Source organism: Bombus terrestris, chromosome 16 (genome assembly GCF_910591885.1).
Source record: "Bombus terrestris chromosome 16, iyBomTerr1.2, whole genome shotgun sequence".
Lineage (NCBI taxonomy): Eukaryota > Metazoa > Arthropoda > Insecta > Hymenoptera > Apidae > Bombus > Bombus terrestris.
The window spans coordinates 527,408-554,046 of NC_063284.1; the positions used below are offsets into that span (position 1 = coordinate 527,408).

At 42.1% G+C, this 26,639-nt stretch overlaps 1 protein-coding gene across 16 annotated transcripts in view; it reads left to right on the forward strand.

Moving 5' to 3' along the window:
• Positions 1-26,639, forward strand: part of LOC100650792 (polypyrimidine tract-binding protein 2) — a 421,711-nt gene that overhangs the window by 120,951 nt on the left and 274,121 nt on the right. The window contains exon 2 of one of the 16 annotated variants that reach the window (XM_048413310.1): positions 15,912-15,964. The exons of the other annotated variants lie outside the window; for them this stretch is intronic. The gene's annotated coding sequence lies outside the window, so the exon portion shown is untranslated. The remainder of the gene's footprint in view (positions 1-15,911; positions 15,965-26,639) is intronic. 16 annotated transcript variants of the gene reach the window in all.

A 26,639-nucleotide genomic window follows, 5' to 3' on the forward strand; every position in this document is an offset into this window, starting at 1 on the left:
TAAGAGGAATTCTTCTTTTTTTCCTGAACTTGTGGATTGGAGTTGTTTGGTCGACCGCGGTCGGATATGGGCTTTCTTTCCAATCTAAAGAGAGATTAGAGAGTTTCTTAGAAGCGCTTTTTCTTTTGTGCTCCGCTTCGTTGTTATTCCGTTGTTACCTCTCACTTTATTCGAAGAAATTGAAATTTTTCCTCTTGTAAACGATATATCTGTTAATAATTATTGTCGTTGATGATCAGCGAGAATCTATCTAACGGTTAAGTTTCAATAATAGAATAAGAGAGCGTCCTAAAATCATGCGATTTCAGCTCGAGTAGTTGGAAACGCGTACGCGGTATAAACGAATTTCGGCGATTTTCGATTTCGTCAGTGGAATACCGTGGAGGAACGTAAAGCCGCGTGATTATTTATTTTGCCGTTTACCGCGAAAACAGCTGGCGATCTGTTCTTAATTCTACTCCTATCTTTACCTTTCTCGCGTTTCCGATAGATCTATCGACCAAGAGAAGAGTCTCCTTTTCCTCCGAAACTCTTATTTTAAATCGCTTCGAACGTAGCGGAAAATATTTTCAGTCGACGTCTCGTTCTAGGAAAATTCTTATCGAACGTTTACTGGAAGCGGAGGTTACGCAACTTGTTTGCACTATGTCATTTCCGAAACTGTTATTTTCGAAGACTTCACCGACGGAAATATATCAGTGTTATTTCGCGTAATTGGTTTTAGAATGTATTCTTCGATAATATTAATTTAACGTTGCGTTTCCGCGATCCTTCGATTCAAACGTGAAGCATCGAATCGTTCATTGTCCAAATAGCGATCAAAAGAACTGCCAGCTTGTTTTAATAAATACAGCGGTGTGCAAATACTTTTCGTAGTCACTGCGGCTTTCGAATCTCGCAAAGGAACGAGTTGTTGGTGGAAACACGACGAAGCGGAACTATGATCGATATCTCGTTAGGTTGTATATTTGTAGGCGTTTGGCCGCGTTTGTAGTCGTTTCGGCTCGTATAACGCGGTGGTTGTTTAGTCGAGAGCCATCCTCCTATCCTTGATTCCTCCGCATGTTCCAATGTTTTAGTCAAATGCTTTGTCGATGACGTTTCACAGAAGGTGCTCGATAATTGGAGTATTTCAAGTATCTACGATTATTCAGTTGACTTCTGCGATTCGAAATAAAATTACGTATCTTTTAATTTATTTTATAGAATAACAAGTTTAACGAAACTCGAGTTGAAAGTTTATTGCAACGTTTGTCATCGATTTTTCTCTTTTTCTCTTTAAATCGTCCAATCTTGCCACAGAATCGCAGAAATGAAGCGAACGCGAATCAGCCACGAAGCAATATGTCGCTCACCGCGAAAAGAATCTTCAATTTCATTTTATTCCACGATTCTCTATAATTAGGGAAGAATATTTCTTTGTTTCCATTGAGAGAATTCCAGTAATTTCCGCGTGTTTTACGACGAATGCAACGGTAAATGATTCTCCGATGACGCCATGAAAACAGAGTTACGCGACGTTGAAAAATAACCACAGCGAATGAGAAGGAATAAGTATCACTTTGTAATTTTCTTCTTTGATCATAATCTTGTTATCCTGGCGACAAAAAATATTGAAAAAAAGATTTGCATTATTATACATGTAAACTCGTTTCAGTAAATTTCAATCACCGAGTAATATCTTTTTGCACTTTTGCGTATAATTATTTTGTTTACTACGATATGTTACGCAAGTATCGTCGCCGTTACGTAATAGTATTTGTACGGAAGAAATATTTTCAGAAATGTTGCTATATTTGAGATGAAATTTGTACTTTTTCGAATGGCAAAACGTTTATTTGTTCGATAATTACTCGGAGACACCAAAAACGTTACATATTCGCAAGCTCGCTAAATGAAATTCGAAGAATTTCGCTGATTAAATTTCACCGATTCGTTAATTTTTATTTCTCCCGATCGTCGTAACTTCTGCCACTATTTACACAGGAATTAATAAAATTAATTGCCGCTATGATATCTCCGAGTTGGGTATTCTGCTGGCGATTTGTCGACGCGCGTGTCACTTTAATTAACATTATTACCCCCCACCCAACGATATCCGAGTGCCTTGATGCGTTCTGATTCGCAAGGATCTTCACGGTGAGATTAATTAACATCGCAAATTGAAACGGGTAAAAGGAAAGTTGGATGTTCCGTTTCGAGAGCTTGATGGAACCCGTGTGTTCCATCGAGTAACGCGTTATTTCGAGGTCAATGTTAAATTTTCTTATTTTCGTAAAAAATTCCGCAAGATAATTTAACGTAATCGCTTTAATTGCATAGATAATTATTATCGTAAGCGTGTTACGTATACGTAATATGTAAAGCAATTGTGCTTGAACGACGAATGGAAAGTCATAATGGCGTCGGTTGCTAAGTTTGCTAAGTGTGCTTTTTTTTCAAATAAATAATTCTTACGATCTTGAGAAATCGGATAACTAACGTTAAGATTCGATAATTGTTGATTTGATATTAATTTAACGTTAAGGGAAGAATTGGCGTGACAAATTGCTCATTGCGGTATAAAATGATTTAAGCTTTGATTTAATCGCGGCTCTGAGAGTCTAAATCTCGATTATCATAGTAATCGTTATCGTGCAATTTAGGAGATTATACGACAATAGAAAAAGTCAGGAATTTCATATTCCTTTCTCCGTTTCTTTCGGATTATCATCTGTTCAGAGGTTTCAGTAACTTTCTCGAAGAAATATTTGTGGTTGGTCAGGAAAGTGTGAAAAGTATCGATATTCCGGGCAAGATCAAACGTAAAAAAGTTGTTTAATTTTTGAAGAAGGGAAAACGTTGGTGTCAATCAACCAAGTAGGACAGTGTATGTATTATTTATATGAAAACGATCAAAACGGTATTTATGCGGTATTGCGCGAAAAGGATAACTTGCAAATTCCTCATGGACGCGGCACCAAAGGAGAACTCGTGCGATCGAAGAAAGTGAAAAACGTCATTGGCAATGACTTGGTCGGTATCGCGGTCGCCGGAAGTTGAGAACCTCGATATAACGTATGCATTATGCGTCAGCGTGTGTCGGGCCTGTCTGCAGAATGCAGTCGCGTTCGATCGAAAATATTTTCCTGGGTACATCAGAATTCTCTATACGTGGCACGGAAGTTCCCTTAAAGATCTCTCCACCACCGGACGTGACCTTGTACACCGTAAAATAACCGTGTTGGTTCGTCGATTGGAAAACGTGCCGGATCCTTCGAATCTTCCTAGGCAAATATCATCGTTCACGCGTTGTGTTCGATGCCACCTTTCACGATCGACACCACCGTAGGACAATTTTCAACGCATCGTTGACCGCGAGCGAGGGAAACGTTCGTTTTCAGGTTTGCCCCGAAGAAGCGGCCTGACCGACACGTTCCAACTTCCAAACGTCGGAACGAGTCACAACGTATCGTACTAATAACACGTTCGAGAGCCGAGAACAGTCACAAGTATGTTGAACAGCATCGACCATAGAAACTTGGAAACGTTTCGTATAGCACGCGCAATATTTCTAGAAGGTTCTCTACGAGTCGAATACTTTTGCGAGTTACTGCCATTCCCGGGTGCTACTATCGAGTTACGTAAAAGCAGACACGTTATTCATCCACCATTCGATCCCAGCACGCAACACGCCTCTTCTCTTTCACGCGTCATTTAATCGCGCTGAAAACACCTTTTCCCAACGAAATTCTCCGAACGCCTCAACCTTAACCCTGATGATGGTTTCAGCGAAAATTCGATGACGAAATTCGTGCGTCTCGCTATCCACGCGCCTTTTCCCGTACAACATCCCGCGTCAATTGCGTTCTTCGAGTATCTCGAGCCACGTGACACGTCTTGACGACCTTGTGCGATATTCGAGCTACAGATCAAAAGTAGCCAACTCCGCCTTTTGAAATTTTAGTGCCACCACACCTTTGACTGATTTTATCGCGTATAACTTTATCCATTTTCTCTACTTTTTGTTTTAACAAAACGTAACAACTGCGAATTCGCAAATTGTTTGCTTAAATACAAGACTCGAATCTGTAAAAACATCTAGAACTTGAAATTTATAATTCTAAAAATTCTGAAATTCCGACTACCGACGATTTTCAAATTCTATATTCTAAAAATATCATAGCGAAGAGGTTGTTAACCATCGTGCAAGTTGGTCGAGAGGTAGGTCGACAAATAATTTTAGAACACGAAATGACCGTATATGTAACAATACACGAGCTTTCATTTAATTCAGGCTACAATCGGAACATGCCCGAAAATAAACGTATCACGTTCGTAAATTGGCCTGTGCCCGCTAGCACGCGCGTTAACCGAGTGACACACTGTTTGGCGACACAGGTGAGACCATTTTCGCGTATCCGGTCATCGGACGGTCATATCCGGGCCGCGTCGCTTCGGTAAATAGATCGATTCTCCACCGTCACGATTCTTCGCGTGATTGTGTCGCTTCTGTATACCCAGTGTGAAGAAAGATACAAGTTAGCACGACGAACGAATCGTTACCGAATAGCTTTAGGGTGGCATTGACGAAGCGACGGCTTTCGAAGAAATTGGACGCGAGTAGTAATTTATAAGGGTGAAATAGAAACCATAAGGGAGGGTCATAAGGAATTAAATTTCCACTTTTTACCGGGGCACGATTTTAGAATTCTATTATACCGTCAACCAGTCTCGAAAGCGCCTGAGCGAATTTATCATTTACAAATATGAAACTTAAGCTCAACCGTTGAGAATGAAACATCGCGATATACCTATATAATTGTAAGCAAAATTTCAAAATGCGCAAATGCCAGAATTAATCCCTTCAAGCTGTTCGTGTCAGAGATACCAAAGCAACGGTACGAAAAAATCCTGATATACGAATTATATCTAATTACGAGAGAATCCCCAGTCGCAGCCGAAAAAACATGCATGGTTCGCTCTTTGCCACGTGTTAGCTGCGCATCCTACACACATACACACTCGCCCTCGGGTGAGCTTTCATCCGGGGCGCCACAGTTTTCGACATAATTGCGCGTACTAGCGGTGCGAACAATAATCCCTGCTGGTGCAAGGGAGGGCTCGTGTAGCAACAAACAAAGCGGTCGAGTGGCCCAGGTAGCAAAAGCATTCGTGCAACGCCAGTGGAAAGCCAGCCAGAGGGGAAGGGATGGTTTCGAGAGGGATGGAAACGAGGGTGACGCGAAGGGCAGGTATACGAATTTACATGCAGCCGCGTTGACTCGGCTTTAATAATTCAGAGGGTCGACTGACCAACGGTCGACAGCGACTCTGCGGTCGCAGGACTATGTGCTGACACGGCGAGAGGAAGGAGGAGACGGTGACTGGCTAGCCTCTTGGGCGATTGGTCTTTACGATCGAGAGACGTGAAGTATGTTGCCTAATATATGCGTTTATCTGTGCGTAACTGTTCTTTCGTCGTACGCAGACTGTAACTTTTGGAAAATACGGTAGAACTGAATAATTTTAATCGGAGTTCGCCAATTTCCCCCGCTACTTGTTCTTTGACCGAGCGTTAATTGAAATTTCGTTCGAATAAACGAAGTTCTTTACGACTTGATAGTCCGTAGGAGAGGTTTTGAGTCCTTGAAATCGCGAGTCAGGGACCCGACCTATGGAACTCCAAATCCGGTCCGCCTCGCACAATCTTGGTTGTACATAATATATATCGTGGAGCTAGGGTAAGAGCATTAATGTCCAGCCTGGACGGATCTCTGTCTTCGATGGCTAAGGATGCTAGAGGTTACTCGTAGGAAGCGTTGGGAAATTTCGGTGTACGGATCGAGTTGGGCATAGGGATTGATAAAATTGGTTGGACTTTCTATAGATACGTTGCGAAATGTTACAAATTGTTTTGCGTTAAATAGAGAAACAGAAAATCCTGAACTGCAGCGGATAGAACGCCATGAAAGCGGCCTGTGAGCGATACTAGCGCCGCGCGTTCGTTACTAGCGCGGAACACCAATAAGCCCCAGTCCATTTAATTTCATCGGCGCTCGGAACGTTTTCGGATTTAATGAAATTAATGCCGGCCGAGTCGGGGCGCGATTAATTCATGTGAAACGTAACCGCCGCGCCTACCTACCTGGCAACGGGAGAGCCGTCGACCACAAAGCTAGGAAACGGGCTCTGCGCAAAACCGCGTAATAAACCGTCAGTGATACGCAAACGTCTTCCATGAAGATAGAAGTGGCGAGGTCGGTCCATTAAGCTTCCCGGTGCTGTTTCCGCTATATACCCGCGTTCGTTCTGCATTTTGCTCCTCGCCTGAGATTTTTTCAGCCTTCGGGCTAGACCAAGGTTTCTTTCAATAGCGCAAGAGAGAAAGAAAGAGAGAGAAAGAAGGGTATCCGTGGTCTCATTCGTTTTTAAAAAAAAAAAAAAAAAAAAACCTGCGTTCTTTCGATCATTTTCGAGGCAATTATATATTTCTGACGTTTGAAAAGACTATGAACGAACGTTAAAACGAAAGCAACACGGAAATGTAAAAATTCTGAGCTCGTACCAGGACATGTCTATTTTGTACGTTTCATAATCTTTAAAATTACCACGATAAATGGTATTGGTGTAAACTAATACAAAAGAGATAAACGAGTAAGCGTATCATTTTATTCGTTTGTCTATCGAATACTCGTTGCTGCTAGTGTCGTAGTGTGTAATATTCATTAGCTGAATTGAACCGACGACCGTACAAGAAAGCACCGTTAGATAGTTCACGCAGCTATGAATGACTTTACACACTAGCACATATGTATCGGTTGAACGACGAAGCTCGACCCGAAGACTAATCAGTCATTTCCTTCGTTGGAAAGAACTGACCGAAATATATCATTGGATATGACCGTTCCGTTCGACAAGAGGCTTCACGAATGACGTGGCCATCACGATCGTGCTGTTACCGCCGCTTTATTGCCTACTAAATATTACATATCGTCCATCGAACTATCGGCTTAAATAATGAAAATTGATATTAATAATGAAAATTGATAAGATGGCACCAGGCAACAAAGCTAATCGGACAAAAAATCTGGGAATAAAGGCCTGTAGCGGAAACAGCGAAACTGGGCTGGTCGCGTTCCAATCGGAAGAATCTCCGGCAAATTGGCACACAACACGCGAAGCAACAACAATGGTTAAAGCTCGGTGAACGATGTTGCTAGAGAATTTCACGCGGAAGAATGGGCGCAGGGTGGGCTGGTCGATCCACCAAGAATAGGTTTTTACGGCTAACATTCGCGGCCCGCCGCGCCGCGAGAATTATTTACTCGCGCCGCGTGGCAGAAATAGCGCGGCCGGAAATTTATTTATCCACTGTCCCCGCTGTGCGCGGCATCCGCGACGAAAATACTATTTCCTACGGAAAGTCGATTGTCGTATGCCATCCGCGTATGCTCTCGGAAACTACGTTCGCGTTTACTCTCAAGCGTTTTTATTATTGAAGTGGGTTTTAGCTGAATCGTAGGTTCACGTGGAATGGATTTTGTGAATTAATGCTGGTCATTTACCTCTCGGAGAATACTGGTCACGCTAGAACAGCGTAGTAGACTTATTTATACATATACATCAGGTTGAGTAACAGGTTCAAATTCGTGTTTTATCGAAAGAGCCCGCTAAACGTACTTTCGTACGAAATCTATCCGGTGTAAATTATAATATGTATCTTTTGTTTAAAAAAATTAAACGCGTGCATTTTTACGTTCTTCGGGTTGTTTCTTTAACGTTACTCCGAATGCCCGCCTCGATATACATCCGATCTGATATTCGTTTTTAAAATTACAAACAGTTCGTGTATCGAACGTTTCGTTGTATTTTACGATATTCCATTTTCTTTTCATTATTATTCCTTTAACGATTTTCCAATCGATTGCCCTAAACCACCAGAGAATAGGAAAAAAATTCATTCGTCCAAAGTGGATTCGAGAGTAGGACAGCGTGACCCATTTAAAAGTGCATCGATCCCTTTTAACTGGTAAAAGGGTGGTGACGCGGCGACTGGCAGTAGGTGTCAGGCAAATTCTCGTGGAGAACGGCAACGTCGCCCGACAATTGGCAATTAGCCGGTTGGAGCCGCCGCGCCGGGTCAATTGGACCCACGCTTCCAGCTTGGATTCGCGAGTCCGGTCACGTCTTGCCATGAAATTACTCGTTGGTACACGCATTGCTGCCGTACATCCTCGCTGTCCGAAGCCGACCTTCGTTGCCTCCGTGACTCTCATCCTGGTACACGTGAAATCGAACGAATGTTCGCGCCGAAAACGACGATTTTCATACGAGATCGATTTTCCACGTAAAACGTATTATTCTGGCTTCTATAGAAAATAAAAGAATTGCGCCCCTGTAGGAGTAATTTTATCATGGAACGACTTTTTAACGCGAGAAACGACACTTTTCTCTTCTGCAAAAATCGGAATTGCACCTTTAAGCGCGTAACTCTGCGTTTCTAGTAAAGTAAAATACTTTGTTTCTGTCGAACAATCGTAATGATTTTTACGAGAAATAGATGAACTGGATCTTTATTAGGACAATCTCGCTACGAAATAGAGACATCGTGCGATCTGTCGACCTTTGTACGAGTAACTCCGCTCTGGAACGACCTTTTGACGCGGAACGCTCCGTTTCCGTGGAAAGATCGTGTAACGACTAGGAAAATGAGAAGTCATTGACCTTTAGGTATAGAAGTAATTTTGCTATGAGACGGCGTTTCGATACTAAACGCATCGATTTTGTTAAAGGACCTTTAGAAAGACATTTTGCACGAGTATTTCAATTCTTATAAAAGTCACGTTATTATTAAGATTGGCATTGTCCAAGAAAATACGTACTTAATTGCCATGTATCGTTGATAATTCCGCATTTCATTCTTATTTCATGGAAATACGAGTGGAACGAAGAAAGATCGAATCGAAACGCGCTTAATGAAATCAAAGGAATCACGTGCTCTCTACAGCGATCGTTAGTTCCGAGATTATTGGCGAACAGAGAGAAGGACACAGGTTGGAACAAGACGTTCACGAGGCGATAGTTAATCAGTGGCCAGGCTTTTTGTTCGGTGCAGGACAAGAGCCAGAGAACGCAGACATAAGTTTGCCGGTGCACGTTCGTCGCTCGACATATGGCAGTCCTCCAACAAGTGGCAGCGAGAGCCCAGTGTACGAGCTTTATGGCTTCGTGTTCGTCGTCCATTGTCTGCCCTGACGCGTCGCGTTACGCCTGTCCCTTTTGAGAAAATCGCGCGCATTGTTTCGCCCCGTTATTTATGGACTGCCAGCTTTACTTAACTTTATTTGCGTAGATATCAGGTAGATTCGATGAATCGTAGGAGACGAATTATCATCTCGAGAGTTTATCGCTACAGATTTGGAATTTGATACTCGTTACTCGAGATTCGACTTTCAGGTTTCGGCATATTTGAGATTTGGAATTCGAAGCTATGCGAATATTTCGAATTTGGGACTCGGGATTTGGAATATTTGCAATTGAGCTTTTAAAGTTTGGAATTTCGAATCGAAGACTGAAATTTGCGAATTAAACGCGGACATTTGACGATAGAAAGTGCGATTTCGGAAATTGAACGTGGAATTTCAGACTTGAAAACACTTGGATATTTGAATTTAGAACCTAGAAGATACGCGTGTCGATTGTGAAATTCTGAATTCTGTCTGCGATCGATCGATCGATACAAATTGAGAGAGTTAAATATTTAATCGCAAGTAAATGTACAATTTCCCGCGCGATGCACCAACATCCGGCGTGTCCTTCGCCAGAGGACAATCACATCGCCGTTGGTCCCGACACTCTCAACCTAGTACACGCGATTGCAAGTAAAACATTGACCAGCGAAGGTCAAGGCGGGTGCTCTACCAGTTCCAACAGAGGGATTTCGTAGTCTCCATTGTTCTCGGCAAGCTGCCGAGTCCGGTGATTATCTTCGGACTATCTAAACTCCCCATCGCGTTATGGGAACGTAGGCAGCCAGATCTTTACTATCTTTGTTCGTGGTACCATGTCTAAAGCTTAAAAAAAGAAAAAAGGAGAAAAAAAAGACAAAGAAGAAAGAATTTCCATTTTGACACCAGGAAGTATCGCAGATTAATCTTTCGATATGACCATTTAAATCTTTTTCGATTGTTCGGATCGTTTAATTTCTATTTTAATTCCTTTCGATTCTTCCTTCGCTCATTCGTTCGGTTTTTTGGTGCTACTAGTTTTAGGAATTACGCACCCGTATTTAGGGACGATAAATGGCACGACTGGAAAAATTTAAAAAATCCTCTCGCTGAAATTTACATTTTTTAAGTTGTGTCGCTATCGATGCCAAGCGACTATATGATATATTAGACGGGCTAATATAGCGAAGAATTTTTGCTTAATTCGAACGACCTGTACTTTTGCCGCAGAGTGTACACCGTCACATACTAAGTCGCGATTTGAATTACAATCGGCGCATCCCGGTGTCCCGTCCAGTCGGGTCGCTTCTCGTTAACCGCCCGCCATTCTTATGTAATTTTATGCTAAATTTCCGCCACCGTGCGACTCACACCTCTTACATCAATCCCCTTTTCCCATGAAACCACGCTCTCCGCGCCAATTTCTCTCCTGTTGCTCCCTTTTCGTCTCTAAGATCCATTCCTTGTTTTCCATTTCTCTCAACCTCTCTTTTTTCACCAAGCTGCTCTCTATTCATCGATTTTCTTTCTTCTTCGTTCTTCCTGTATTTTCGGTTTTATATTATTATGTAAGTTACCGAGGATATTTTACATCGTCTTATTAAATAAGACATCCCAGATACTTCAACGTAAATGAGTTGTTTAACGAATTAGAATGTTAAGTTACTTTATGCAATTTTTAATCTCTATTCTCAATTTTATTTATTATTATTAACGTTATTGTAATATTCACGATTGAATATTTAAAAATTTAAAAACGAAAAGTCTTTATAAATATCGGAGGTAGTGCAAATACAAGTACATTTCGTAATTACGAAAACAATTTTTATCCGGTACGTTGCCTCTCGAAGGCAAACCAAAGAATTGGTTTCCCGAAAAAAATGTTCCAAGTCGGTATGGAATTTCTCTTTCTTCGGGCGCTTCCTTACCGCCAGCGAACGAACGAGCATTCTACTTTATCCTCTCGTGGCCAGAGAAACGAAGAACCTCTGTTTGCCGTGGAATCGATCGGAAAAAAGTTCAAAAGTGCCGCCTCTTTCGAAGACGTCATTCTCTCGCGAAATGTTCGAATCCCGAAAATATATACTTGCTTAATGCACTTAGATAGCAGAAAGAAAGAAATCTAACTTTAGGTATGCTAGATTCGGCATAGTTGACAGACGTAAATCGTATAGTCGTATAGTCGACGAACAAACTTGCAATTTACAATTCGTCGCTCTCCCTTTTCTTAGTAACCATCTCCATATTTTGCTGCCTCGGTAGTTTCCCGCGGGATTACATCTGGCATACGGTTAATAACGAATCTTCAAAAGGTTGACGGTTATGAATAAATTGAAACTTTATTGGCCAGGTTGCAAACTCATCGGTATGCAAATTTTCTTACGACCAGCCGTGTCCCCTCCATTCGAGACACGACCACCTTCTCTTTCTTCGTCTTCGATGCTTCACTCTTGCCGATCTTTTTCTTCTTCGAAGAACGGTGTTGTCCTTCGAACGATCTTATTCAATTCCTCCTTACGGCCACTGGAGTCAGCAGCTCCGATTGCGATTACTTCGGTTAGTTGACATTGGAATTTTGTTGATAAGGCGCGTTGCTCGGTTTGTGCTTAACTACGTGTATGGTTATCATAGTTATCCGTGTATGGAACGCGAACGAGCGGTACTTACGAGTGGTACGAGAAATACTCTTTACTAAAATTATCGATTTGTCATTTTTCAACGAGTTTCAATTTCTATTAAAGTACTTTTCTGACGTAACACGCGTCTAAGCCGTAACAGCTCTTTCAATTCGTAAGTTTCTACTATAGTTTCGAATTTCATGCTACGGTAAAGAAGCTAAATTTATCGTCTATTGTAATAAAGTGTCTTTGTCGTATTCTGTTTTTATTTATTCTTTTCGTCGCGTTCCCTGGCGAGGTATAAAAATATGCAAACGTTTAAATAGCGTTTACATACCAAATAAAGTATATTTGGTCGCTCGACTGCCTCGAAGTGCAACGTGATGCAACGAGTCTCTTTGAAGTTTAAGCACGGTTCGGAAGAAACCAGAATAGGCGCGTAGACTCGTAGAAGAAGCGCGTGTTTGTATTTTGGCTCCACAGTTTAAAGGAACTGTCCTCTCCTCTATAAATAACAAAGTGTTCCGGAATTTAGAAAGTGGTCGTTATTTGGTGGAAAGGCGAGAATTTATGGTCTCTGCTAGCGAAACGAGGATGCAAATTGTCGTAATAAATGGCCAATTGATGCTGTAAACACAATCTCACGATGCTTCTTCATCCGTTCTAAAGCTTCTTAGCGCGTTAATCGTCGTAGAAGTTGTACTATGTTTTTTTTTCATGTTCAAAGAGACGAGCGAGACAAGTCGATCGTTACGATTGCGAGAAAACGAAGAATTTTTTACTCGAAGAAGCTATTCTTTTTTCCTCTCGATTCGTCGCTCGCTAAACGATCGTATGACAACTTGAGACAAAATTAATAAAATCACGTCCGTAGTTTCAAGAGTAACGCGAAGCAATCTTCCCTAACTCTGTACCGATCTTCGCGTCATAATCGCGAACAAAATAAGAACACGGTCTTTTAATAAATTACTCTACCCTTTAAAATGTACGCTCGTCTGGCAAAGGGGAGAGAGGAAAAAGGAGAGAAGCGTATTCCGATAATTGATAATCCTGCTGTGGCCACGTGAAAACACTGATGGGTTCATTCGGGAATTGAACTTTCGAGGCAAGATGGCGGTTGGATCCGGGGCCGATTCAAGGATCTATATTATTCAAGCGGTAAACGCGGACAATCTCGTTCTATTTTCTTTCGTGGCCCACCGACGGTAGAGAAATATGAATTATTACTCATTACGGAACCGAGAGCGGCGAATAGAGGCCGACTTGCATGAAAGGTAGCGTTAAAGGGGCAGTGGGTGGGGATGGATAGGCGCGATTATAAGTTGGCGAGATAATGGCGGCGCGGTACTTTTAATTAAAAAGGCTGCCGCCGACGCGAATTACGTTAATACGGCCGGAACTTGCGAAAATTTGTCTTCCTGTGTTTCGCGGCCTGGTGTCCTTCCGTTGTGAATGTCGCCTAGCGTTTCAATCTCGCGAATTTTAGGTTACGTCTTTCGGACGAAGAATGGAGACGAGATTGGCGCGTCTTAAGGTTACGTCCGATAGCCAACGCTAGCGAGACTGCAGCGGAGAATAAAACGCGGATATCTTCGTTCGATTCGGCTTTGAATCACCGATGTTTGACTTATCCGTATTCGTTTAGGCATAATTTCCGAATTTCTAACTTACTCGAGACAATTTTATCTTACTCCGCTCTACCTCGTAGCGAATAAAACTCGCGCTTCAGCTTTCCAGCCAGTTTCATCCTCGTATCGCCTGTCTTTCTACATACAGCAGAAACTCCAGTCGAAGGTTAAAGTTGCAGCTTTCACCTACGACAACTTGCCCTCTGGTCTCTGTACGTCCTCGCCATCTCCTCGACGACTTGTACGTCTCGTAGACTGTCGAAGCTACCCCCTGGTACAGTGGCTGCAAAAAGTATTTGCATACCAAGTATTTGACGGGAGAAGGTTTAAAGCTGCCAAGTAAATTTGTGTATATGCACCGTGCGTTCCGGACTCCGCGTTATATTTATTCACCGCCCTCGTCAAATACGATTCCGTTTTTTAAAATTCTGTATTCGTGGCAGCGCTTGCGTTTAAACTTTCTCTCGTCTCCTGGATATTAGGAAGCTTTCGCGCGTCTTAAAACCTGGCCCCTACTTAAACCAGTCTATTTCAAATAAAAATTCCAATCCGAAACATTCGCAAAGATAAAAAAATCGTTTTCGTATAATTGCCAGGATTTGATATCGCAGAAATGAAATATAGAGCCTGATCAAAAGGACGTCTCGTTGAAAAATAAGAATACTCGGGAGCAAATACTTTTTCCAGTCACTGTAGTTCGGGGAAAAGGAGGAAATTGTCCTGGGAGCGTGTGCGCGCGGGACAAAGGGAACGCTTCCGGCTAGGAGGGGTACAAAGTGTGCACAAGTTCTTCTTCTTTTCACTCTGTTCTTCTAGTTACCCCGTCTTGTCTGACGGTTTTCGGTCGGGGAACGAAGACTCGTTTTTCTTTCCTCCGAGGGCGTTCTGACGTGGTTGCTCGTTAGGGTAATGGCCGGGTTGCTTTGTGGTCTGTAGATTTCGGGGTGAATTGCTCGGGGTGGAAGTTTTCGGAAAGGGGTTGCCGACGCTGGAGATAATAATCGGCGGAAGATGTTGTTTAGGGATTGAGGAAGTTGGTTTTTTTTTTTCTTTCAGGTATAATGGGGATGATGTGCATTATGATTGTTAGGGTGTGTTATAAATTACGTGTTATTTTGCACAATGTTTTATATTTCGTATCCTATACCGTATTGTATTCTACGTGTGCTCGGGGATAAAGGAAGCGGGAAAGCAGCGATGATGGAGGTTAAGTTGGAGAAATCGAATTTTTTCGAGGGAATATATACGTATGATGATATGCATTATGGCTCTTACGTCACGTTCCCTTGTACAGAAATCTTATAACGAAATTGAAAGAGAATTTATGCGATGTATCTCGGAATTTATAGCCCAAAATTTTTATGATAAATAATCTTCCAATACGATGTTGAATGTGCTACGAATTTTCCAAATAACCCAAGATTACAAGTACGGGACGAAATACGACACGTGACTGACCACTTTCAGTGTCGCTATTCCGCGTGTGCATCGTCTTTTCTTTCGTTTTAGCAATTGTCTTATGGTAAAAAGTAATTCTCAACGACTGATCGCCTATGTGGCCTGATGTAATTGCACCGGATCTCTCTCTATGGAATTTCCTTAAAAATAGAGCGTGAAAAACAAAGCAATCGCGATCGAGCAACCAAAAGACGTTGTTCCGAAAACGATAGCGAACGTACTTGCTGAAACGTGTGACAATGATAATAAAAAATGCGGTTGAGAAGGCTCGACTTTGTGCAGCGTCCCGACATCTTTCCGATATTACCTACATAATTTCCAAGTATTAATAAATGACTATATATTGGAAAGACTGCTGTCTTTCTATTTCCTTTAAAAATTATCGCCTATGGAAGAATAATATTTTTCGTTGTTATTTCGTTCGTTATTATTTATTGGTTAATACCGAACGTCCGATGAATTATGAACAGCGAGCGTGGCCGTACTGTCGACTCTGAACGGAGAATTCCGGTTGGCCGGAGATTTTCATCGCGTTTTATTTAACAGGCTGACGCACGTGCGGCGGTTGCTTCTTGCGGCACGTTCGCGACACCCGTTGACACCAGGCTGGCCCTGGTTTTGATAAAACACGCGCCGGAAATTTCGGCACCTGTTACGCGCGTGTAATGGCGCCCGGCGACATCGATGTCGCACCGTTTTACCTCCTTTTCGATTAACATTCTGTCCATTTAGTTCATTCACCGCCGCTCCTCTCTAGCTAGACGCTTCAACGATTTTAGAAATTGTGAGATTTATTTGGCTTTTACGAAATTGCAAATAATATGGTTTTACAATACGATACTTTAAACGACATAACGCGCGAAGCAACGAATCGAAGTAAAATTGTCATCCGTTAAAATCTGTTGAAATACTTTGGAAAAACGAAAATTAGTTATCGATACGCTATTTTGCATATAGTTCCCAGTGGATTCTAACTTTTTCCCTTTTCTGTGTTTCAGGTGAGTTTGCTCCCCGTTTCCTGAGGAACCGAAAGACTTTTCGCGGCGAGTTGGTGAGTTAAGGCTAAAAGTTTCGTAAGAATCCCTGCCGTTAAGGGATCGACGGAGGGTCTGACCGAGCATATTCGCGTATATCACCATAAACACGACCCTTCCAGTGTCTATGAAGAAGAATTGCCCCTCTAATGATCCTGGCACGTAAAAACTAAGTCGAGTACTCAAACGCGAGAACAGATTAGGTCATAAGCCTGAGAATTAAAATCTAAAATGAAAAAAAGTTCCGATATAAGAATCAGTAGATTATCAGTCGCCAGTAAACGACTGTAATACAAAGAGGGAATTTCGAACGTTATCCAAACGTTCGTTAATTAAACCTTCGTTCGAATCTACGGTGTACGTAATAGATCGATATAGTGACTGAAAGACGATATTGATTTTAAACGAAGGGGTATCGAGTCGTAAGAAACGTCGTGTTTTATCTTACTGTAGATAAACGCGCTGGATCGTGTTTCGCCGACGTGTTCATAGATACTTTTACCTTTGTTTCTTAAAGAGTATTCTCTGGATACAGCGTCTGTGTAACGTGCGTCCGAAGCAATCAGATCGGTATTTCTCAAAAGCATTTGTCAACTATACGACGAACGTGTGGTAAATGAAAGGAAACGTCAAAGGTGTTTTTTAACTGGCAAAAAATTGGACGATGCCAATCAAATAGAATCAGCACCGAGCGAGTCCTTGAAATTCAAAACCTCGATTTTTTGGCAATTTTTTGAAAATGCGATCGAGAAGATGGTCGAAAAATGGAAAAGGTGGTAGAAAGCGCCGGTCGATTCGAACTAAAATAACGAATTTGTTTCATCGAAGGTCGGAGCGAACAAACGACGTTACTTATGGGACGATACGATATAAAGATCGAGCATTAAAAATGAGCAAAAAGGAAATAAAAGATTAGAGCGAATTATTTTATTTTCGAACGGAGAGCGTTAACAACGTATCGTCAAAAATTCCGTGGGTTGTTTAATTCGGCCGCTGTAGGTTAATTAATTGTCGTTAATTAGCGCGGCTCTTTTCTCGCGTTACGCTAATAACGCCATGGTAATACCGTTTTTTAATTACGCTCTATTACGCCACCCTTTTATTACGTTGCCTGGCGCGACCCGTTTCGAAACATTTAATTAGCCCGGCCGTCGAACGCCACACGAAATTGCTCCGTGAAAATAGCCAAGGTGCCATCGCGACACCCGGGATGGGATGCTTGCTTTCTCCTCGCTTTTCCCATTCCAGAGCCGATATTTCCGCTCTCTGACGGCCACGTTGTCAGCTTTTCGTCCACGTCTATGACCAAACGAGAGAGATCTCTTCTATAAGTCTTGTCATAACTCTTTCAATTCACAGAGAAAGAATACTCGTAGCTTTACAACTGAACGGTGTAGTGTACAACTGAACGGTGGTTAAATCCGAATAGAAGTATTTAACATAAATTCGAAATAGGGAAATTCTCATAGAGGAAAGATAATAATTGTTCTTCATCAAGTTACCTTATAAATGGATTATTTCAACTTCCTTAAACTTCTTTGGAGAATCCTTGCCCGCGGAAAAAGCCTCGAATAAAGAATTCTTTATCTTGTGTATATGCGATACAGGGAACTGTGATAAAATTCGGTAAAATTACGATAGAATACGTGTACAAAACGGAGGTCCTTTTATAAAGATCGCTAAATAAAGGATCTTGCATGACGTGGCAGAAGAATCGTAATAAAATTCCCTTTCTGCCACGACGCACGAACGAAATAAAAGGCCCTTCGTTCTGTTACAAAGGTCGCGCTAGTAACATTTTCTTTATTCTTCTTACTTATCCGTCGACTTATATTTCAGTCTGTAACCTTGAAAAACAAGGACAACGTTAATTCGAATTCTCAGTCTAGTGGTAAACGATGCAGGTCTGTTGTTACGATTCGATATTCGAAGAAGAGAGTCGGTTTAGTAATTGCTTTTTTTCTCAGACATAACGTATATTGGTCGCAAGGGAGGAACCTTAACCCAAAATTAACTCCCGAAAGTCCAACTATTTCGCGTTATAGCTCGCTGTAACATCGGTAAGTTCTTTCTACCAAATGACGGTCTTAATTAAAAGGAATGACTTTTATGTGGAAACGTTTCTTCAATTTTTTACGGTTTGTATAACGCAAAATAGAAAGATAGCTGGATTTTCGGTGGCCAATCTCGCCGCCCCTTTACGGTGAATTTACACAGCAAAAGAAAATTGCGTAATACGCGCGATCTTTTGAATTTGCGGGTTGTATCTTCTCTCGTCTGTTCGACGCATGGCTAATTTCTTTCTTTTCATTTGGATCAACGCTGTTAGTATTCTAATTCGCAAACGATCGTACAATTAACGGTTATCGTGGTGGAGGAAAAAAGAAGGAAAGAGATGGACTGGCGTACGATTGGGAAATCGATGGGGCCGTGTTGCCGGTGAAATTCTAAATAACCGATTGCACCCCAGAGAATCAACCACCAGGCGATTCGTTTGCCAACCTCGACGAAGAGGAAACGGCGTTACCCGTTCGCAAAACGAAATTGTTTCGCTGGTTTCGATTCATCCCCTCGGTTGTCACTTTCCCGTAAATATTTATCCCCCCTTTTTCTTCCTAATTCTTTGTTTCTTCTCACTCGTTAAATACTAGCATTTGTCGTTTACTATAAAGATCTTGCCATATCGTTGGTACGAAGAGAGGAGAGTTTTGCTAAGCAGCAATTTTCATTTTCTCTGTTTTATCTCGAATTTGATATCGACGAACGAGAAAATCCAGCATCAAGCGGTCCCTTTTGTAGCTCGTTAACTAATAACAAAAGTTGCGAGTCATTTATCGCGAACGTATATTTAGTAAGAAATTAGTATACAACGTGAATAGCCACGTAAAGCGTATAATAAAAGTTAAGCGTGATTTGACCGAGTATCGAGATTCATTTACCCTGTACAAAGTTCACTGGTAGTGCACTCTCCCAACGATATTATCATCGTTTTCTTCCAAGTTTCTCGAATATTCGCATAAGTAGTCGGTTGCTGTAAAAGGACGTCGTAGGATTTCGTACGATTTAAAGTCTACGTACGGAACAATGTTTAAATACTATCGTGATCTTGCAACTTGCGTATACATTTTCAAACTGATTTCGAGTGGAATAAGAGTTGCCAATGGAATAAGGATGGAAACAAGAATGAAACTATACGAGTCTATGAATCGCGATAATCTTCTAACATTACCGATATAATTTCAAAATGCGTTCGTAGGAGACGTGCGTAAGTGTTGGGGTACTTTGGCGTATATTAGTTAGGTACATTAGCGATCCCTGTTTCGGAAATTCAGTCACCACGATGGCAAACAATCGCGACAGGTGGCCCTTTGTCAGAGAGGGGAACGTTGTCGTCCCGTAGTCGAGCGCGAGCGCATGCACGCGGTATTTATCCGGCGGAAACCGTGGCCATAACTTCGTTTCCATGGGAATTGTTTGGCAACAGGTGGGGAAAATTTCCACGCACAGGCCAGCCTGCACAGCCTCGTTTTGTCGTTCCAACCCCACCGAATGCGCTCTCCCCCCCCTCTCTCTCTCTTTCTCTCTCGCCGCCCCTCAGCCATCCTCGCTATTTCCCCCACTACGCTCCACTACGAATGGAACAATTCTGTTTTTTACCCTACCCCCTTCGTTTTCTATCCACGTAATTTCGTTACTTTTGCAAATTGTACGACAGTTTCCAGATGTATGATGTATTTGTTGCGTTCGAAAATTTGGAAGGAGTTGGAGAAGCGGTGAGAAAAAGATCATAGTCGTGCAGAATTAATGCTCATTTTTACTCCTCGAAGAAGACGGAAGGGATTCCAACTTGCACGATCAGGAAATTAACTTGTCTCGTTCGTCTTGTAAAATTTTATAGATCCTTTATCCCATGAAAATTAAAGTTAGTAAGTAAAATTAGTAAATTAAGAAAAGTAAATTAAATTTGCAAGTTTCGATTAAATTGAAAACCAGTTGCAATTTCAAACTATTCATAGAATTGCCTATTTCCATAGCTAAGTGTAAAGGCCTGTTTCCATTCGATCCACGGTTACGAGGATAACGTTTTCCGATTATTTCGTTCGCAAGCAGGTCCAGAAATGGCCACCTTTTAGCATCCTCGTTTCTTTCTTCATTTTTGACACTTCGTGTACGTGCATGTATATACGTCACACCTGCAAGCGTTTCTGATACAAAGTACACGCATAAAACGAGCGAATTCAGCCAGAGGCGGTCTCCGTATATTGCACCCCCGCGGATCGTCGCCGACATCGACGCGACGACCCTTGTACCGTGACTCTGATCTTCGACGCGATCACCAGAGAGCCTTCTAATTAAAATCTCGGAACTTTTTCCGTCCCCTGACGCGTTTCCGCCTCGGTGAACAAGATCTGTGAACACGGGACGAAAGGATCAAGGGTTCAGGGGTGGGAATAATTGAAATCGTTCAGCCACCCCTCGCGCCAGCAATTAACACACCCGACTACTGGGTGCCATCTACGTGTCTTTTTTCTTTCTTCCTTTTGTCATTTCCACCTTTCTTTTTCGAAAGGTTTTTTGGCTTTCGCTTGGCTGTATCTGTTGAGATTTATTTAATTTTTAGGGGCGAAGAAGAGACGTTGGAGCTTTTTCCTTTCAACTTGTTTGAACAAATTAGTATCTTCTATATGTTAATATTTTTTAAATATATTTACTATATATTTATAAATATTTTTTACTTTATTCGTAAAATTGGTACCTTTTTTTTACAAGATTTTGCTATTTATAGTATTGTACACACACACTTATATATATATTGGTAGAAAAGTAATAAAACTTTGGCGAGAGCAGGGCATCCGAGGAAGGGATCGATGGACGTTAGCGAGAATCGGACGCGGTAACGAGGGAAGAGTTAATAGATTGTGGGTAAAAGCAGAGGGGAGAAATTGTAGATCGTGCGAACAAGGGAAAGACGGAATGCCTCATAGGAGAGCGCGGTGAAGTTGAAAGAGAGAAAGAATGGAAGGAAATGCTCGGGGAAGCTAAGTGAACAAGATTCGAGAGTATTTTAACCGTCTTAACCCCCATCGGTCTCCAATTTTCGCAACTTGATCTGTTCCTCGTGCGTCTAATTGGCACAATGATAAACCATCGATCGAACGAAAGTATAGATGATTTTGCTGCTTGTCGTACGCGTTCACGCTGATTCTTCCTCAGCGGTATCGTTGTTCGAGATTTCATTGTTTCCATCTTACCGTTCCTAGGTTTGCCTCGCGTTCGAGAGAAGAGCGAAGAGAGAGCGTAACGTCTCTCTTCTTCTCTTCCATGTGCTCACGCCGAATATCGATGTCGAAATCAACGCGTGTCTAGCTGCGTTCCAAAGCTGTTGTAGTAGCGAGCAAAGCAGCAAACTAGTAATGAAAATGCGTCAACTCGACACGAGGTACGGACGAGGGTCGTAATCGCGCGAAAGGCATGATATCGATGTACGTGTATGTCGAATTTGTAGGTACAGAGCCGCGTGTCAACCTTTTTCAATACCGAAATACAGGAAAATAAAGTAATCTATTTACCTAATAAAGTTCTGCCGAAGAAGGGAGGATCGGAATTCTTCGATTTGAATTTCGATATTTTGCGATTGCGAGAGCAATATGTTACAGCGGTTGTAATAGCAACAAAGATAGCAGCAATAAACGTCATAATCGTGGTACTAGTAACACAATTAGAGCTCACAATATACCCTCGAAAAGCAGATAACGCACGACAGCGATGCCAAATCTGGCAAACGACGTTTTCATTGTCCATCTTCCGGCTGGAATCACGTTATACAGGCGAAATGACATTTGTAAATTCAGGAATAGATTCGAAACAATACCCGCACACATGGAGCTGCACACGAGTCGAAACGAGTTTTCCGTTTTGTCCTGATCCTCGCGTGTGCCGAGCCTACGAATTTTAATGAAAGCTCGAACTCGCGAATTGTAAATAAACCGGGCTGCAGGCGAGCCCCGAGCTTGATTAATCTTGATGAATTATTACAAACCATCCCGTTATTTCCTCCCGTAAATGCAAAACATTATCGCGAATTCGTATCGCGAGCATTGCGTTTCATTTGTAATCATCGCCAAATTACGATCGGCCATTATTGATTCGACCGGTAACAGAAGCCAAATTTCATGGTAATTAAATCACAAGCGAGAACGTTGTTATAACATACGACGGTATTCCTGAATTTTTAATTGTTATTAATAGACCGCGGACTTTTATGTATTTAGGTGAAACTTGGAGATGAAAAAATACGGAGAATATAGGCAATAATTATGTAAAATTATGTAAAATTATTATGTAAAATTATGTAAAATATCCAAAATGTAGTAACCTTTATGATATTTAATGGACGAAGTAACTTTTCATCCAAGCTGCAGTTCTTCGATCGTATTCGGAGAAATATGAATTTGCATAAATATCTTCTTCTGTTCTTCGTTTACCAGGGTATCTACGGTGGCAGACGAAGGAAAGCTCGACGCTTAGATAGCATCGTTGGATCGTAGATGATCATAGTAATAATTTGCAGTAGACTACTAAAATTTCTACGTTTACATTCTCGATAACAGAGATTTATTATCGTAAATAGGCGCGCGCTTGAACGAATTTGGAAACTCGGAAAAATCCATATTTATTACCATAATTCGAATATCGCTACGTATAAGATATTTTTGTATCTTCGATAGAGACGCTTTGCCCCTAAAATAAATCAACTGACCAAGCGAGAAACACCCTAAATCCGGAACATATTTTTAGAAATTTACAATCGAATTACCGATAACCATCGGAGGACGAAAATCTTTGTTCGAAATTTGTTAGAAATAACATTACCTTTGGTCTGTTGCTGCGACCAAAAATTCCATGGCAATCCGCCCTTATCGCGCACCGAGTCGTAGCAGGAAAGCATAAAGCGAACGAGTGGAAGCATAGCGGGGATGCTTTATGGGCCAATAACAGGGGCGTGCGTCTTGTCGTTGTAAATTATTAAGCCGCCCTCGGCGCGGCCGATAAAGCTTCGCGAACCTGATATCCGTGGCGTTGGCGAGCCTGCAGCACCGTCCTCTTCTGGGCAGGAAATAACGATTCACTCGACGACACCGTGTACATTGTACATACGGTAAATCATCGACCAACTCGGCCAACGCTTCCAACGATGTACGACGTGCTGTTATAAGAGAAAAAAGCCGGTAGCTATTAAAAGTCGAAACGAGGGCGATATTTTCCGGATCTAAAAGGTGCCCGATGGATCGTTCTTTGTCTGCTACACGCGGGCTAGCTTGTGTGCTTAGAAAATAGGTTGTCTAACAAAGGACGATGTAATTTTATCCATTTAGCAAGCTTCTACTTTAACTGTGAAAGAAATGTACGGTAATTGTTTGCGAGTACGCTTTCTTGTTGGTTTTATCTTTCTGTTAATAACGCGGCGACTTCTTGTCGAAAGAATTATTTTTTCTCGTGAAATTTGCGTTGGAATCGTTTTATTTTCAGGCTATCCTATAGTGCCAATCGTACCAATCGTGGCTTTTGCCGATACTTCCTCCTAGAAACATTATTTTCTCTTATTTATTATATCTCAGAAATAAAATAAAATTCAAGTTCTACGAGTACAAACTGTTGAGAGATGAAATTTAACTAGACTAGTTCTCAGCCGTCCGAAGACACGTCTAGAAAGCAACGAGTCGGGTTATGGTCGCCACGAAGGGTGACGATGTTTCGCCTTAGAAGGTCGTCTTAAGTGCCCCTTAATATTAAGCAGGTTGGGTCTTTATTGGCAGGGCTGCCGCATTAATCCAGTTACAGTGTGCACGGTCCGGAAATTTGTAGACGGTTATAAATTTTAAAACTTGTTCACGCACCTGCGTTCGAGCCACCCTCTTGGCTTACGAGGGTTAATCGACCGACTCGAAGTATTTTGCGTATCAAAACTACCCCCGGTGGTCTATACGCAAGCAGAGTAATCTCGCGCGAATAGCGCTGATTAGCGCAAGTTAATTTTATCTATGCTTATCGATCCAACTTCGGCAACCCCGAGCAGCGAATCTACGAACCAAATTCACGCGCGATCCTCCGCGACTCGTCCAAAATCTTTGGATCCTTCTTCGAAAACTTTCCCCATCGACGCAATCTTTGAACAGCGAAATTCTCCGCTTAATTACCGGGCCGTGAAATCGTACTTTTCATCGACGTACTAATCGATAAACATATTTAATTAACGCGACGGGCCGTGCGGCTCGCGAAGAGAGAAAAAAAGAGTTGGTCGGATATTTAATAAATCGGCGATACGCAAAGCGGCGGTCTCCTCTCTGCGGAAACGATATTATATTTCGGCTAATGAGACTGAAAGTTGGCCGACGGGCAGAGGGCGAAGGGCGGGTAGGAGCCAGCGTGAGCCTGATTGGTCGGCTATTAACGACGCCCGAGCCGTAACGATCATGCGGCGTGCGACAAATACAAATTAATTAATAACGTTCATAAACCAGTCCGGCCGAGTAGCTTTAACGGCTGGCCCGGCTACCGGGGGTTAGTTAATACCCGTTAAATTATCTACGGTACTTACGCAAAGATCATTAATTTATGTTCTGTCCTGCGCCGCTGCTTTTCGCGTTCGCGCCACCAGAGATGTTTGCGTTGCGGATCAAAGCTGCGCCATCTACGTTGCGTTGGGCAACGTGCCTGGTGTTGGCGAATCGGAGTGCGGCAGAGCTACATTATTACGGAACTTCTTGGGCGTCGAACGGTTTACGGTTCCCATCGGTTGATATTCCCATCGTATTTGCTGTCTTGCGCGAGAACGGATTCTTTCGAACATGCGAAACATTTATCGTATTTTGATAACGCGCGAACAATTTCTGCCTGACGATGACGTTTGATCGCAATTCGTACGCTTTCGTTTCGCTCGGTTATTTTCATTTGAAATAAACGGTTCTTCGAGATTCGCGTTACGCCAAAATGGCCTGTACGTTCGACGTTTTGTCCAATTTCTTCGTCGATTCGTGGTCTTTTAGCTTCGAATCGCGCAACAATCGTAATAACGATAAATTTCCGCCAGAATTTCGACGGACCCTTTACAAATTAATCTACCAAAAACAGCCGTCCAAATGTCAACGATTCGTTCCAGTTTAAAGTTGGAACAGCCGCGGGCCACTTTGCCGTCATTAATCACCCGTCTATTATTTGCACTCGATCACCGGATCGTTCATTACATTAATTAGCATCGATGGATCAGAAACGTCCGAAATATATTCCTGTCGTTAATGGATTGTCCCACGGTACTTGTTCGTTTCAACGAAAATTCTGCGATCGTTGAATTCCGTTTCTAACACCAGTGGCACCGTCAAATTTCCTAGACAGAGACTCGTCCAACTTCTTCGCAAATATCGTCGTCCATCTTGAGAACGAATTTTTAGTCTAATAATTCAGTTGTAATTTATGTTGGAAGTCGTAAACAGCAAATTCCAGTTTCTAAAAATGGTTATATCTATTATTCCAAGTACGATCTTTTATCGTACGCTCGTCTCGAGCGAGCGAGAAACAACGAATTATCGCGAAAATAATTCGTGTTTAAATACAGCCTTCGTTTCTTTGCACTGGTCGCTCGCAACTTCTTCGAAAACATCGTAGAACGTCAGCCTAGTAGCCTCTTAAACATAATCGCAATCGCCCGAAACCGCGCTACGTCGCTCACATCCCCTACGTCTCTTGTTAATTAAGAGTAATTGCTATCCATGTCCCTATCCGGGACAAACAGACGGTTTGTCCTGCAGTTTGCAATCACTTAATCGCGAAACCGAGGAACGAGTGACGGCCAACTCGCTCTTCCAACTCGAATTCTCGTAATTACAGATGCTCAACGGGGAGAAACGTCAAGCCAAGTTGCTATTTCAGGCGATACCAATCCTTTTGACGTAAACAGCAACCTGTCTCGCGGAATTTGTTATTTGTAAAAGTAATCAACCCTTAACGCTGCGACTTTTAATTGTGAATATCGACCGGCGACTACAACTTATTCTCGTCATACTTCCTCCTTTCCTTTCCCGAGGAATCTTGTAAAGAGTTTATCACGCTTGTTTCTAGTCCCCAAAAGAACAATTTTCGCCACCATTTCAACGATTCTCTCAGGAAACAATATGTTTATGCATATTGATCGGCTTTATCCGCAGTGCTCGAGAGGCACACTTGGGGCGCTTTAAGCCACGATTTTCACCAGAAAGACACACCCACTTTTGTTTTTAGAAACTAGAATTTGCTATTACCGTATTTCGTAGTTGAATAATTCCAACTAAATGGTCAGAAACAATTGTATCTACTCTTTTATGTATCTTGAATGGTAATCGAGGGAACAATTTCCATCAAAAAGATTCGGCCATTTTTTTAGGAACTAGAACTTGTTTTCCAACGATTCCAACTGCATTCCAACAAATAATTTCAACGAAAGAGAAACGCTTCTACCAAAAAAATTCATCTCTTCGCGTCCGCCGGAACAATCGATGAAACGATCCAACCCTCGGTGACTAGAAACACCCGTCGAAGCCCCATGCTGTTGATAGTGGAACCACTGGCCTAATAAACCTGCCCTAACCACGTAACAGACGTAAATCGCGAGGCGACGATAAAATCTGCGAGGATGTTGGCCATTTTTATAGTCGAGCC